Genomic DNA, 13,759 nt, shown 5'->3' with positions numbered 1-13,759 from the left:
CTCAGGGGAGACAGGCCAGACCTCCCCATGTGTCCCCAGGGAGGGAAAGGAAGAGGCCTGAGCAGGGCTTTCCTACCACAGCACTTGAGATCCCCCAAAGACGGCGACCAGGACAGACGGAAGGGAAAACTTCTTTCCCCTCTGTCCTCCCAGAGTTCAGGATGCTCAGTGGATTCGCAGCCCTGGATTTTAACTGCTGTGTGAAGAAAGAAGGAAAGGCCATTGGGGGTTTCAGGACAGGGACGGTAGGCTGTGGCCCAGGCCCCCAGACTCAGCAGAGCTTGGCCTTCCCAGGTGACACTGCCAACGGCCACCAGCCTCACAGCCCTGGATCATTAACCCACGCTAGCTCATGCTCATGCAGAGCCCAGGAAGCTGTTTCCTGTCCCAGCCAAACCCTTCAGTCTCCAGGCCCCACCCAGCACAGATGGCCAAGCACTGAGCCTGCTCAGGGCCAGGAGAGCTGAATGAGCAACAGAAGGTCCCACGCAGATGAGAGGAAAAGCCCAGGGCCCAGCCTCACCCAGAGACGCAGACAACCGAGTGTGGACACCAAACCCAGCTGGCTCCGGAAAGAGAGTGTGTGGCTTGCAAGTGGTACTTTTCCTAGTTTGGCTTCTCACAGAGGAGCCAGGTATCGGGAACACCATGCAGAGTTCAAGGAGAAAGATCACACAAGTGTCTTCATTAGTACAGAAAATATGTGTTCAACACAAGCCAGTGCCTTCTGCCTTAGTCACTTTCTTGTCACTGGGACACAATACTCAACACCCACAGTGCTAAGGAGGACAAGTCTATTTAGGCTCACAATTTGTCGAGGTTTCAGTCCATAGTTAGTTGGCTCCAAGGCAGGGTGGCTCATGGCAGAGGGGCCTGGCGGAGGAGAGCTGCTTACAGCACGGTGAACAGGAAGTGGAGAGTGATCAAGGGAGGAGGAGGAAGTTAGACCCTTCCAGGCCACGCCCACAGTGACCCATTTCCTCCCTCCAGGCTTCACCTCCCAGTATCACATTCAGCTGTAACCCCAGCAGTGGACTAATCCACTGATGATTATCATCCCCTGTGATCTAATCACCTCTGAGCACATGAGGCTTTGGGGGACATCTGGATAAAAACCATCACATCTTCTCACAAATAAGTATTGGTGGGAAGGAACTTCGTTAGTCCAATACAGTGTATGTACACTGTCCTTCCCAGGGGTCTGAGGGGGCTTGGTTCCAGGGTCCCCCTAAAATAATGAAATCCACTAATTCTCTGATCTTCACCAGCTTTCCAAGTCTGCTTTTCCCTTTCTCCCATGAACATCTGCCACTTTTTCAAAAGCTTGTGGTAAAATACACATAAAATTGACCACAGTGACTATCTTTAGGATGCAACTCAGTGGCGTAAGGCGTGATCATTTACAGTGCTGTGTTGCTGTCACCTCCAGCCACCACTGGAGCTTTGCCATTGTCCCAAACTGAAACTCTGTCCCCATTCAAGATCAAGTCTGCACCCATCTCTCCAGCCCCTGGCACCACTGTGCTGCTTTGTCTCCACAAATCTGACTGCTTTTGGGCCCCTGTCTAAGTGGAATCATGCAGCACGTGTCCTCTTGTGTTTGGCCTGTTTCACTCAACATAACACACTCAGGGCTCACCCATGCTGTGGCCCATGTCAGAATCCCCTTCCTTTTCAGGGCTGGCTAATATTCCACCAGGCCGGTAGACCTCATTTGATTTATCCACCCGTCTGTCCGACAGGCCCTCGAGCTATACCACTGCCTGGCTCTTGGTGGCGGATGCTGTAATGAACACAGATAGGCCAGGATCTCTTCAGCTCTTCAGCTCCCTTCAGCCTTCAGCTCTTTGGAATGTATTCTCTCTGCTATTTCCTGCTGAGAGAAATTCGACTGCAAGCCTGGCTCAGGCTCCGGGCCCCGGGGAGGTTGACGCAGAAGAGCTGAGGGCTGTGTCCAAGAAGACGGGGTGTGGATGGGCAGAAGAGCAGGGAGCAGAGTGCTGTTGACATCACACCCACAACTGGCCTGGGCTAATCTCCGCAGTGACCTGGAGCCAGGCCACGAAGGCATCCACTTGCCCAGCAGTATTATTATTTTTATTTATTTATTTAGAGACAGTGTCTCACAGTGTACTTCAAACTCACAGTGATCCCCCTGCCTCAGCCTCCCAAGTGGTGGGATTGCCGCATGCACCACCATTCCTGGCTGCCCAGCACATCTTCAAGGTCAGGACTGTTCAGGAATCCGCTCCTCTGGCTTCTCCTGAGGACTCAGCGGGCAGCTGGAACTGATTCCCACAGCCAGGGGCAGCAGCAGGTGACTCCCTTGGCCTGTGGCCTGCTGCCCTCCACACCCTGTCCCCTGTCCCTGGAGCCTTGGCCTTTGTGAGGCCTTGGACATGGGGTGCAGGGTCCCACTTCATGCCTGGGAGAGCAGAGCCCAGAGGGGTGGGGCGGGCTGAACCGGGACTTGAACCCACGACTTTCAGGCCACAGAAATGGACCAAGAATGGGAACTTGGTCATAGCAAAGAGCTGGGTAATCGCGCAAGTGTGGTAACTCGCCACCATCCTTGCCGTGGGGTGACTCGGCCACCATCCTCAGCCTCAAGACCCTTCTCTACCACTTCTCCCAGTGAACTCCTACCCAACCTCCAGAACCTAGCTCAGGCTTTGCACGTCCTGCTCTGGACCAGGTGCAGTTCTCTGTCTCTTCAAGGAAGGGGTCGCTTCTACTGTGTGTCTGAGCTCTGCGTCCAGATCAGGGCCCGACAGAAAGCAGGGCAAAATGAATAGAGACGAGCGGCAGGAAAGTGGGAGGGACAGAGGGACAGATGCACCCTCAGGCCAAGCAGGAGTCCCGGGGAGGAGTCGGGCCTTGTCCGACTGCCAGTGCCTGGGAATGAGAAGGTGCTGCACCCCAGTAGAGGAAGCAAGAGGACGGGACAGAACCTTGAGGACCCTGGAGTGAAGCCAGCCGGGAAAGAAGCGGAGGGAGAGGACCGGGTGGGAGGAAGGCGCCAAGGGAGCAGAGAGGTTGCTCAGCCAAGGTCGGCCCTCAGTCTTCTGTTTCCATACCACCCTTCTGTGGGACCAGATCAGTGACTGCAGAGAAGGAGCAGGTCTGAGGGGCTTGGACACAAGTGACAACAGCTGCAGCTCCAGGGCAGCAGGCTATGCATCAGGAAGAAGCAGCCAAGGGTCATATTACCAGAGGTACAACCTGCAGGAAGTGGGAGGGGAGGGTTGTTTGGGCAGACTTTTCCACCCTGCCCTCCTTTGATGCCGCATGGAACCCTGTCCTTCCTGACCTCTGCTTTGGCCATCTTTCCCCCCTTCAGGACCCTGCCCCAGCCCTGCCTTGCCTCTGCCCTCAGGCCTAAGATCTGCAACCACTTTCTGTATGGCACACCTGTTTCTCAGCCCCGATGGCTGTGGTGGCTCTTGTGCAATGCTTCTGATGGTGGTGGACCTGCAGTGCTGGGCACTCAGGCCGGGTCATTGCCCAGCGTCCTGCTCTCTGCAGGACAGAGCTGCTCACAGTGATGAGCATGAGATGGAAATACTGCATGTGTGAACTAATATGTGCCCTTCACAAGCCAAAGCCCTTCACTCTCCAGCTGGCCCAGTTTCACTGTTGGCGTTTTTATTTCATTGATTTATTCTTGTGAGACAGGGTCTTGCTATGGACTTCAGGCTGCCTTGAATTTGCAGTGATCCTCCTGCCTCAGCCTCCCAAGTGCTGGGATGGCAGATTGTGGAACTGAAGTTCTTCAATCCCGGTCTCCTCCCAACTAACGACTTTCAAGTAGGCTAATGTGAGGCAGGGATGGAGGTGATAAAACCTCAATGACTCCTTGCTGGGAGGTGTATTGTAGCTCTGACCTCTCTTTAGAATGCACGGAGCATGGGCGTGATGTTGAGCCGTAGACGGGACTGTGGTCCTGTGCCTCCTGCACTCTTTCTGACTGTGCCCTCCTGCCCTGTCCTTCGGGGCAGGGCAGCTATGGAGCCGAGGCCTCCATAGCTCGGAGCAGGGTCCTTCCTGCTGCCCTAGCCCATCCCAGCCCTTTGTCCGCCACCGAGACCCTGCTCCTGGACCTCGTCCCCTCTGGCTCCAGCCCAACTCACCCCGCCCTGACTGGATCCCACGGGGCCTGGATCTGCACCTCAGCCAGGTCTCCGTTCAGCGCGGGGACCCTGCGCCCAAGGGGCAGCTGGGAGCGGCCTGTGCCTGCATGCCACCCATGGGTCCCAAACCTGCCCTCTCACAAGAGGCCTTTGTTTCCCTTCTCCCACCCCAGGAAGGCAGGAGGTTTCCTAGGGGGCATCTCCCAGGCTGGGCCCTGTGCCAGTTCCTTTGTCCCTGGGCCAGGAAACAGGGCTCGGTATCCAAGCGGATCAGCTCCTGACTCCACAGGCGGTGTGCAGATCCAGGCTTGTCCCTGTGCCTCTCTGAGCAGGGGACAGAGTCGCCCTCCTGCCTAGGACAGACCTAGCACAGAAGGGACCAGGGCTCACCTCCGTGACGCGTGCCTGGCGCCCCCAGACATACAGGCCCCAGCCATGGCCCAGGTGGCTCGCTCAGCACAGTGGCAGCCCCTCCCCGTTGGATTCTCACCTCACTTTCCTCCTAGTGCTTGTCAGTATATTACACCAGAGGTCCTCCAATGTTCTATTCTCAGCATCCCTTCATTAAGGTCGTTAGATCAACAACACAAATGAAAACACAGGTTACCCAGCTCCATCTGAATTTCAGATGAAGGACAGATTTTTGAGTATAACTATGTCCCCAGCATTGCACAAGCCATATATTTTATCTGACAGCTTTATCCTTCGCACCATTAAAAATTACTGAGGACCTCAAAAACCTTTAGCTCACATGGGTTATGGACACTGACATTTACGGTATCAGATGCTTAAGTAGAAAAATTGTTACAATGTTTATTATATTTGTTTACACATTCATTTTTCTAAATGTCAAACATTACATGTTCATGTAACTAATTCTTCATGAAAAACAGTGACTTTTTTCCCCTTAAATTATTTTATTGGTACATTTTAGGTATACAGTACATTTACATTTATCATTGGGTGTTTGTACCTGTACATGATGTATCTTGCTTCTTATTTTATCCTTCACAGCCTCCACCCTTCCCTATTTACATAGACTTTGTTTCCATTTTTTTCCTTCTCTCATAATTTTTCCTTTCCCTTCTTCCCTTTCCCCTTCCCCTCCTACCACCTCTGCCCCTTTGAACCTTTTCCTATTTCAAAGTATCAATTATTCATTATTAATCCTTTTAATCCTTATTTACACTTTCAGTTTCTCACACCAGAGAAACAATTCGGTATTTACACATGAGTGTCCTATTTATTTCTCTTTTGAATATGGCCTTAATATGCATCCATTTAGCTATAAATGTCTCTAGTTTTTCATTCTTTATGGCTGAGTAGTACTCCATTTTATTAAAAAAACACATCTTCTTTATCTACTTTCCAGTTGATGGGTACTTGGGCTGTTTCCAAGCTTTAGCTATTACAAACTGTGCCGCTATAAACATGGGTACACATATATCACTGTGGTATGATCCTTTTAATTCTTTGGGGAAGATCCCCAGCAGGGGAATAGCTGGGTTGAATGGGACCTCTAGTCCTAGTTCTTTGAGGTATCTGCATACTGATCTCCACAGTGGTTGCACCAGTCTGCACTCCCACCAACCGTGGAGAAGGGTTCCTTTCTCCCCACACCCCCGCCAGCATTTGTTATTGGTTGATTTCTTCATAGCAGCCATTCTTTCTGGAGTGAGGTGGAATCTCAGTGTTGTTTTCATCTGCATCTCTTGAATGACGAGTGATGTTGAACATTTTTTCATTTTGAACATTTTTTGCTGCTTTACTTCTTTGTCTGAGAAATGTCTGTTCATTTCTGATGCCCATTTTTGAATTGGGTCTTTGAATTTGGGGGGGTCTGCTTCTTTTCAGTTCTTTATATATTCTAGATAGTAGTCCTTTGTCTGAGGTACAGCTGTTAAAATTTTTTCCCACACTATAGGTTGTCTGTTAGCTCTGTTGGTGGTTTCTCTTGCAGTGCAGAAGCTTTTTAATAAGATGAGATCCCAGTTGATTCTTTGTGCTAGTTCCCATGCTACTGAGGTTTTGTTCATAAAGTCATTTCCTATGCTAGTGTCTTCAAGAGTTCTACCTAACTTATCTTCCAGCAAGTTTAGTGTTTCTGTCTTAATATTTAGATCTTTAATCCACTTCGATCTTAGTTTAATGCATGGGGATAGGTATGGGTCTAGTTTTAATCTTTGGCAGGTTGAGATCCAGTTTTTCAAAACCGTTTATTAACTAGGCTATCTTTCCTCCAATGAGGGTGGTTGGCTCCTTTGTCAAAGATGAGGTGGCTGAGTATGTCTGGAGTTGTTTCTGCATCTTCTAATCTAGTCCACTGATCCTCGGGTCTGTTTCTTTGCCAGTACCATGCTGTTTTTATGACAGTAGCTTTGTAATACAGTTTCAAGTTGGGGATTGTGATGCCCCCAGCCATGTCTCTGTTGCCTAGAATTGCTTTTGCTATTCTAGGTCTCTTCTGGTTCCAAGTGAATTTTTGGATTGTTTTCTCTAGTTCTGTGAAGGATATTGTTGGAATTTCAATTGGCATTGCATTGAATCTATATAGCAGTTTTGGAAGTATGGCCATTTTCACTATATTGGTTCTTCTTATCCAGGAACAAGGGATGTCTTTCCATTTTCTTATATCCTTGATCTCCTTTTTCAGAGTGCTGTAGTTTTCAGTGTAGAGGTCTTTCGCTTCCTTTGTTAGATTGATTCCTAGATATTTCATTTTTTTGGATGCTATTGTAAAAGGAATTTTTTTCCATAATTTCTCTCTCAGTGAGTCTGCTATTTGTGTATAAAAAGGCTATTGTTTTTTGAGTGTTGACCTTGTATCCAACAGTGACATTTTTTCAAAACAAGAAAGTCAACAATGAGAGTGGCATCCTCTGGCATTTTTTGCAAATCTCTTTAGTGTCTGGCTTAATTGAAGACAGCTGGGTTCTCAGGGCTGCTTCTTAGCTCAATCTGTTATAATCTGTGATTTTTTTGTTGAGTTATGAGAAGAAAATCTGGACTTCATAGTCAGAAAAGGGGGGAATATTTTAATAAGTCTTCTCAGATCATTATGAATATTTTTCTTCGCTACAACACCAAAACTCAACAAGTGGTCATTTCTTTAACTTCGGTTGCTATGGGGTGAACCTTTCATGGTCTGTTACACGAAAATCCACCAATCTCGCTGGCTTATTAAGTGGCTCTCTTATCTGTGCACGATTTTGCGGCAACATTCATCGGTCATTTGGGGAATATTTGCCCTCAGATCTTCCCAATGCTGACATCTTTCATCACTCACTCAGTACATGCCAAGCATGCTGTTGTCGCTCCGACCTCATCAGAAAAGTCTCTACATATTGGCTCCCTGCCCAGATCTGAGATTTCCGGGATGCAAATTTTCACTTGAAAGCTGCAATTGTATCCTTGACAACCACCCTGTCAGTGCTTTTCCTCAAAATGACAGCTCCCATCAGGAAAATATCCACCCAATCCCAAGTCTAAATAACCACAGTCTGCCACTTGTTCTTTCAAGTTAAAAAGCAAAGTGCTCCATAAAAAAAGAGCTAGTCGAGCTGGCAACTCAAAACAATCCCTGTGCCCTCCCCGGGGCCTTGGGCGGGCTGTACATCTCCCCCCATTTCACCCCCAGAATGCTAAGATCGGTGCTTGAGGCCTGGGGTGGATACAGTTCTCACCCTTGGGCCAGGACACATCGCAAGGGTGTGATCTCGAGACCCTAATGACCGAGGACGGCCGGCTACACCCTGATTGATGTCTCTCCACCCCCAGCCTGTTTCACTCTATTTTGAGACAGGGTCTCACTAAGTTGCCCAGCGTGGCTTCAAACTTGTGACTCTCCTGCCTCAGCCTCCCAAGTAGCTATAATTACAGGCCTATGTCACTGTGACCAGCTTGAAAATAAGTAATGTTAATTGAAAACATCCTTGCTGAGCACTATGTGCCACTCTCTGCTCCAGGTACCAGGGACCCACAGGCAAGAAGATACACGGATTCTCCGCTGTCGTGGGGCTGACAAGTTAGTTTGAGGGACCCTGGTAGATGCGGAAACAAAGACACACACAGCATGTCAGAGGGAGCCCGTGAAGCAGAAGGGAGGAAGATGAGCCAGCACACGGCTGGGTTAGGCTCATTCAAGAAAGCTGCACTGAACACCTGAGTCACAGAGGGAGAAAACCATGTGGATGGTTAGGGGAGGGCCAGCCTGTGCAAAGGCCCAGCAACATGCAAGCCAACAAACAACATGCAAGCCGCCTGCAGCACTCCATCTCTCCTTCCTGAAGTTCCTCAAAGAACTAAAATTAGAAATTCTATATGACCTAGCTATGCCCCTTCGAGGTGTCTTCCTCAAAGAGGTAAAGACATCACACAGCAATACCTGCATGCCAGTATTTATAGCAGCACAATTCATAATAGCTAAATCCTGGAAGCAGCCTGTATGCCCATCAAGAGACAGTTGGATAAAGAAAATGTGCTATCTATGCATAATGGAATACTATTTGACTATAAAGAAGAGCACATTTGAGACATCTGTAGGAAAATGGTTGTGCCTGGAAAATATAATGTTGAGTGAAATAAATCAGACACAAAAGCTTAAATACCACATGGTATCTCTCCTGTGAATGAGGCGAAGTACAAAGAAAGAACACACTAAAGGATGGATAGAAGGAGACAGGATGGACCTCTTGCCCATGGGAAGGGGTCCAGGAGAAAGTGTGGGAGAAGCGAGGGAGAGGGGAAGAGAGGGAAGCAAGTAGAATACAGACGGCCACAGGCAGAGCGTAGGAACCTTGGCACATGCCAACATTATATGTCATAGACGTGACATAAGATTAATAATATCAACAAGATCACAAATGGGAAAGGGATTTAGAGGCAGAGGGAGGGGAAGCGGATGAAAAAGAAGAACCAAGCTGCAGTAAGTACGCTTTCCCCCACCCAGGTGACTGTGAACTGCAGGTACTACAAACACCTACTAGTGAAAAACAAAGAAACGACTCTGTGTAAAAAGCCTGTAAAAACAAAACAGGAGCCTTCCGGAGCTCTGACCGTGTGCAGGGCACTGTCCCGGACTCTCAAAGCTTATCCACTGATGGAGAGAAACAGCACCAATAAGTTAATAAATCCGCCACGCGTCTGGAAGCCATCAGTGAACAAACCGGACACAGGGAAAAGGAACGGAGGGCGGAAGAGGACGGTCTCTCTGAGGGGGCAACAGCAGAAGGGGTCGGAGCTGTGCTGGCCTGTGCCCAAGAAGGTCGGCGTGTGTGGCCTTTTGGTGGCCATAGAGCACCCCGTGGTGTGGACAGACCACATTTCCTTCATCCACTCCTCTGTTTTGGTTTGGTTTGGTCTGGTTTTTTGAGACAGAATCCCCCTATGTAGTGCAAGGTGGCCTTGAACTCAGGGAATGGCTCCTGCCTCAGCCTCCTGTGTGTGCCCCACTGCCCACCTTATTCACTTATCCATGGCTGGACAGCAGGCTGTTGCCGCTTTTTGCCACCACAGGCCCTGCAGTGCCCAGCTAGGAGACAGTCTGTCGTCACCCCCGGGGCACACACCCGCCCCGGAGCCAGGGGTCCTGTGGGCTGTCCAGGAAGGCACTGGCCCTGAGCCCTGCTGGGGAGTCAGCGGCCCAGGCAGATGTCCTGGCCACACCGCCAGTGCCCCGTCAGAGACATTACCTTCCTGCAGCACCAGAGAGCTGAGAAGGGCCGCTGGGGAGGGCAGGTGTCCCCAAGGGAGACTTCACACTGTGCCCACCTCCGCAGCCCTGGGCGACACCTTCTCCTCCTCCCACCCACCTGGGAATTCCCGGGACCCCTCAGGAAGTTCCAGAAGAGCCTGGAACTCGCTGGAGGTGGGGGAACAGAGGACCACAAAGTGCCGGGCACTTACTGGGGTCCCACAGGGAGGCCACCACAGAAAAGCCCCCAGGGTTCCTGGATCCTCGAATTTCTTGGGCCAGGATTAAGGCTTTCTGGAGGCTGGCGTCTCCCTGGGAGGCCGAGGAGGGGAAAAGAGACTCACTGCTGCGACGTTACTGTTTTGCTCTTTGTTTTTTTCCATTTTTAGCCCCCCACACACTGTGCCAGACCCTGGGAGAGACTTTAGCCAAGTGTAGGCTGTTTTTTTAACTCAGAACAGCTGTGGGAGGGAGGCAGCTCAGGACCATTTTACAGACAGGGAAACTGAGGCTCAGAGAGAAAAGGTAACCAGCTCAGAGCCAGCTCCAGAGTGGACTGCAGAGGGGAGGACACTCACCTCGGCCCGAGCTGCCCAGGTGCCAGGGGAGTGAGGAGGGTGGCAGGCGGGCTGGAAAGTGAGTGCTGGAGGACAGGAAGTGCACTGAGAGGCACCTGCCAGGCAGCGAGGGAGGCCAGGAGGGCTAGGGAGGCTGGACAGACCGGAGCCCACGCCAGGGGGCTGGGTGTCTCAGAAACACCACCACCCATGGCCGGGCAGCTCCTTCACCCTTCCTGTCTTCCCAGGGTTCTACCCAGGAGTGGGGCCCAGGACAAGGCCTAGCCCCTGGTGAAGGAGGGAACTCTGGCAACAGAGGCCTGGGAGGCATGGGGCTCGCTCCCCAACCCAGGAAGCTGCTGGGTCCCCGGACCACCTTGAGGGGTGCCCTGGACCTCAGTCTGGCCAGCTGCCCAGGGAGGGGACTCCAGCCGCCATGGCCTTGGCCCCAGGCCCCGACACTGTGCCAGCCCAGGCCGGGCTCTGATGCCCTCCCCGCATCCTCAGCAGGTGCCAGTGCCCTCCTGGCCCAGCCTGGCACAGTCCCGTAAGTGCAGCCACTGGAGGAGCTCCCTAAGTTGCCTTCATTCCCAGCATGCTTTGGGAAAACCCTCACTCACCTCCTGCAGGCTTCCCGAGCCTCAGACCCTGGTGGGCTGCACATCGGCCCAGCCTCGGCCTCCACAGCAGATGCCCTCTCTCTGTCTCATGCCTGAGAGACCTCAGCCAAGCTCTGCTCGAGCTGCCACTGCCCTTTCCCTCCCACAGTCTGGCCTGCATCCCCAGGATGGACTGGGGCACAGTCAGTCCCTGGGCTGGCACGGCTTGGAAAAGGCACGGTGCCCTGGCCAGGAGGTTCCCAAGGACTTAGAGCCAGCAGCCACACCAATGCCACCTGTGCCCGTGGCCCCAGGCCCTCTGGACCAACCCCAGCTGGATCCCAGGAGCACAAGATGGCCAACTTTCCCTCTCCCGCTTACCCCGGGGGCATTTCTTTCCTGCTTTCCAGAGCAGATGGAGGAAGAGACAGAAGGGACTTGCCCAAGGTCACAGAGCCAGGAAGAAGCACAGGCAGGATTTGAACCAAGGACCCGGCCTCCGCCCCTGCAGGGAGCCCCCCAGCTTGGAGCCTGAGTCTCCCTGGGCCAGGCAGCGCCTCCTACCTACCATCAGGAGGTCAATGGCCTCAGTGACCCTGACCCTGGGTCCTGCTTATCGGGCTCTCTACCTGGGCTGCTGCCTCAGTTTCCCTTGTTGCTAGGAGGCTTGGCTTTTTGTTCCTCTGGGTGTCAGCAGACAGTGCCCACGGGGCCCGGCCTGAGGCCACCCCACTCCCTCTTCGGGCTGTGCCCAGGATGGGATCACCTGCACCGTCCTGGGTGAGGATGGAGCTGGGGCGGAGGAGGGGTGGGCGGCCACATTGGCCTTTCCTGTGAGGTGGGACATCACTTCCGCCTCCCTGAGACCTTAGGGTGTGACGTCCTGGCATGCTGAGCTGTGGTCAGTGCCCCCCAGGGCCCCACCACGGGCCTCCTGACCTCTCTCACCGGTGGCCTTGGGCTGAAAGGGCACTGCCACCCGCCACTCTCCGCCTGGGTTTCGCTGGGTGAAAATGGCAGAACCCAGAGAGGCTCAGGGCCTCGTCCAGGTCTCCCAGCAGCGCACAGCCAAGCTCGGCCTGGAGCTGCCTCGGCCCAGGAGCTGTGGGAGTGAAGGGGCGGGTGTGGCCAGCCGCAGGCGAGGAGCTCCCTTCCAAACAACAGCCAGATGTGCAGGGGACAGCTTGTTCCCACAGCCGGGCTCCAGGGAGCCCAGCCGGGCCACGCCTCGGCTCCACGGGGCCGGACATCTGCCCAGCTGTGCCAGGCAGCCCAGGCCGGCCCCGGCCCTGGCCAGATGTTCCACTGTTTGGTAGGGGGTGGGCCCTGGTGACATCCAGAGGCCTTCGGGCCACCGCTCTGCAGTGAATGGTGCCAGGGGGTCTTCCCAGGGGTCAGAGGAGGGGGTCGCCTACCACCCTTCTCTGTGTGGCTGTCAGGTCGTGAGACTTTGTGGCAGTGTACATGGGAACACAAGCCGGCTTGGAGGTGAGTCCGGCTCTCCGCTGGGAGGACTGAGGACAAGAACAATCATGACTGCTTACTTTTCTTCTTTTTCTTTTTTTGGAGACAGGGCATTGCTATGTAGCCCAGGCCGGCCTCGAACTCTTGGTGATCCTCCTGCCTCAGCCTCCTGAGTGCTGGGATTCCGGGCAGGCACCGCCACATCGGCCATGACCAATTATTTCCGGGGCAGTGGCTGTGCAGAGTGCATTATTTAGTGCTTTGCAAAGAATAAGTGATGTTTCTTTTTCACAGCTCCTGATTCTACCCCCAGTTTACAGATGAAACAGCTGAGGCAGGGAGGGGCAGTGACTCTCCAAGGCTGGGCGCAGGCGGACGCTGACCCCAGGTCCAGGTCACTGCAGCTGGCCCTTGGGTGGAGGGGTGGAGCTTGTTCCTCCCGTGCCCCGGCCAGCTGCCGCAAAGATCCAGGTGGAAAAACAATTGTGGCATAGGCCCGGCCAGACGGCTGGGGGGCCGGAGCTCCCGTCTCGATGTCCTCCCATGCCGGGCAGCCTGAGGGAAGGAACCTGGCTCTCACGGACGCAGAGGGGATGCACCTCGCCATCTCCAACCCTATTCCCTTATGTGGAGGGAGGGGACACCCCAGTGAGCACCCCGCAATTTCCTTCCCCACTGGAGCCGGGGACAGGGTTTGCCACCATCCAGGAAGTGTGGACAGACCTCCTGCTCTGGGGACAGTGTCAGGACAGACCCAGTCCCTGTCCCCTTCCGGCTGGCCGGGAAACAAAGAAGCAGCAGCAGCAAGAGGGAGTGTGTGTGCCCGTTTCTGATGCCCAGGGAATCCGATGTGACATTGAGGAGCCTGGGGCTCCAAGAGGCCAGGCAGGTGCCACAGAGATTCCACCCTGGGGGCCGAGCTCTGGGACACAGGGAACTGGCCCCGGGCCACCTGGGGACAAGGGCTCCTCACTGCACCTGCTGCTCTCGGGCTGTCCTGTGCCCACCAACCCTCTCCATGCCCCTCGGGCGGGGGTCAGGCGCCCATTTCAGAGAAGGGGCTACTGAGGCTCCATTTGGGTCACCTGTCCAGGGCCCCCCAGCAGGGGAGGCAGTGGCAGGACCCTGATCATGTGGCTGCAGAGCCCCCGGCTCCTCCCCGGTGCTTCTGGAAACCCCTGGCGTTCAGAGGGCAGGACACAGCTGTCCCGGCCGAGTTGGGGCCAGGGCCCGGCCGCAGGGCCACCCCCTCCCTCCGGCCCCAAGGATGCTGGGACCCCGACCCTGGCGACACCTTCTCCCTTGCAGGGACACGGT

Source organism: Heterocephalus glaber, unplaced genomic scaffold (genome assembly GCF_053883595.1).
Source record: "Heterocephalus glaber isolate CG9 unplaced genomic scaffold, H.glaber_assembly_v1.0 deba00000768, whole genome shotgun sequence".
Classification (NCBI taxonomy): domain Eukaryota; kingdom Metazoa; phylum Chordata; class Mammalia; order Rodentia; family Bathyergidae; genus Heterocephalus; species Heterocephalus glaber.
The sequence above is the reverse complement of the archived record's forward strand: the minus strand, read 5'-3'. Positions refer to the sequence as shown.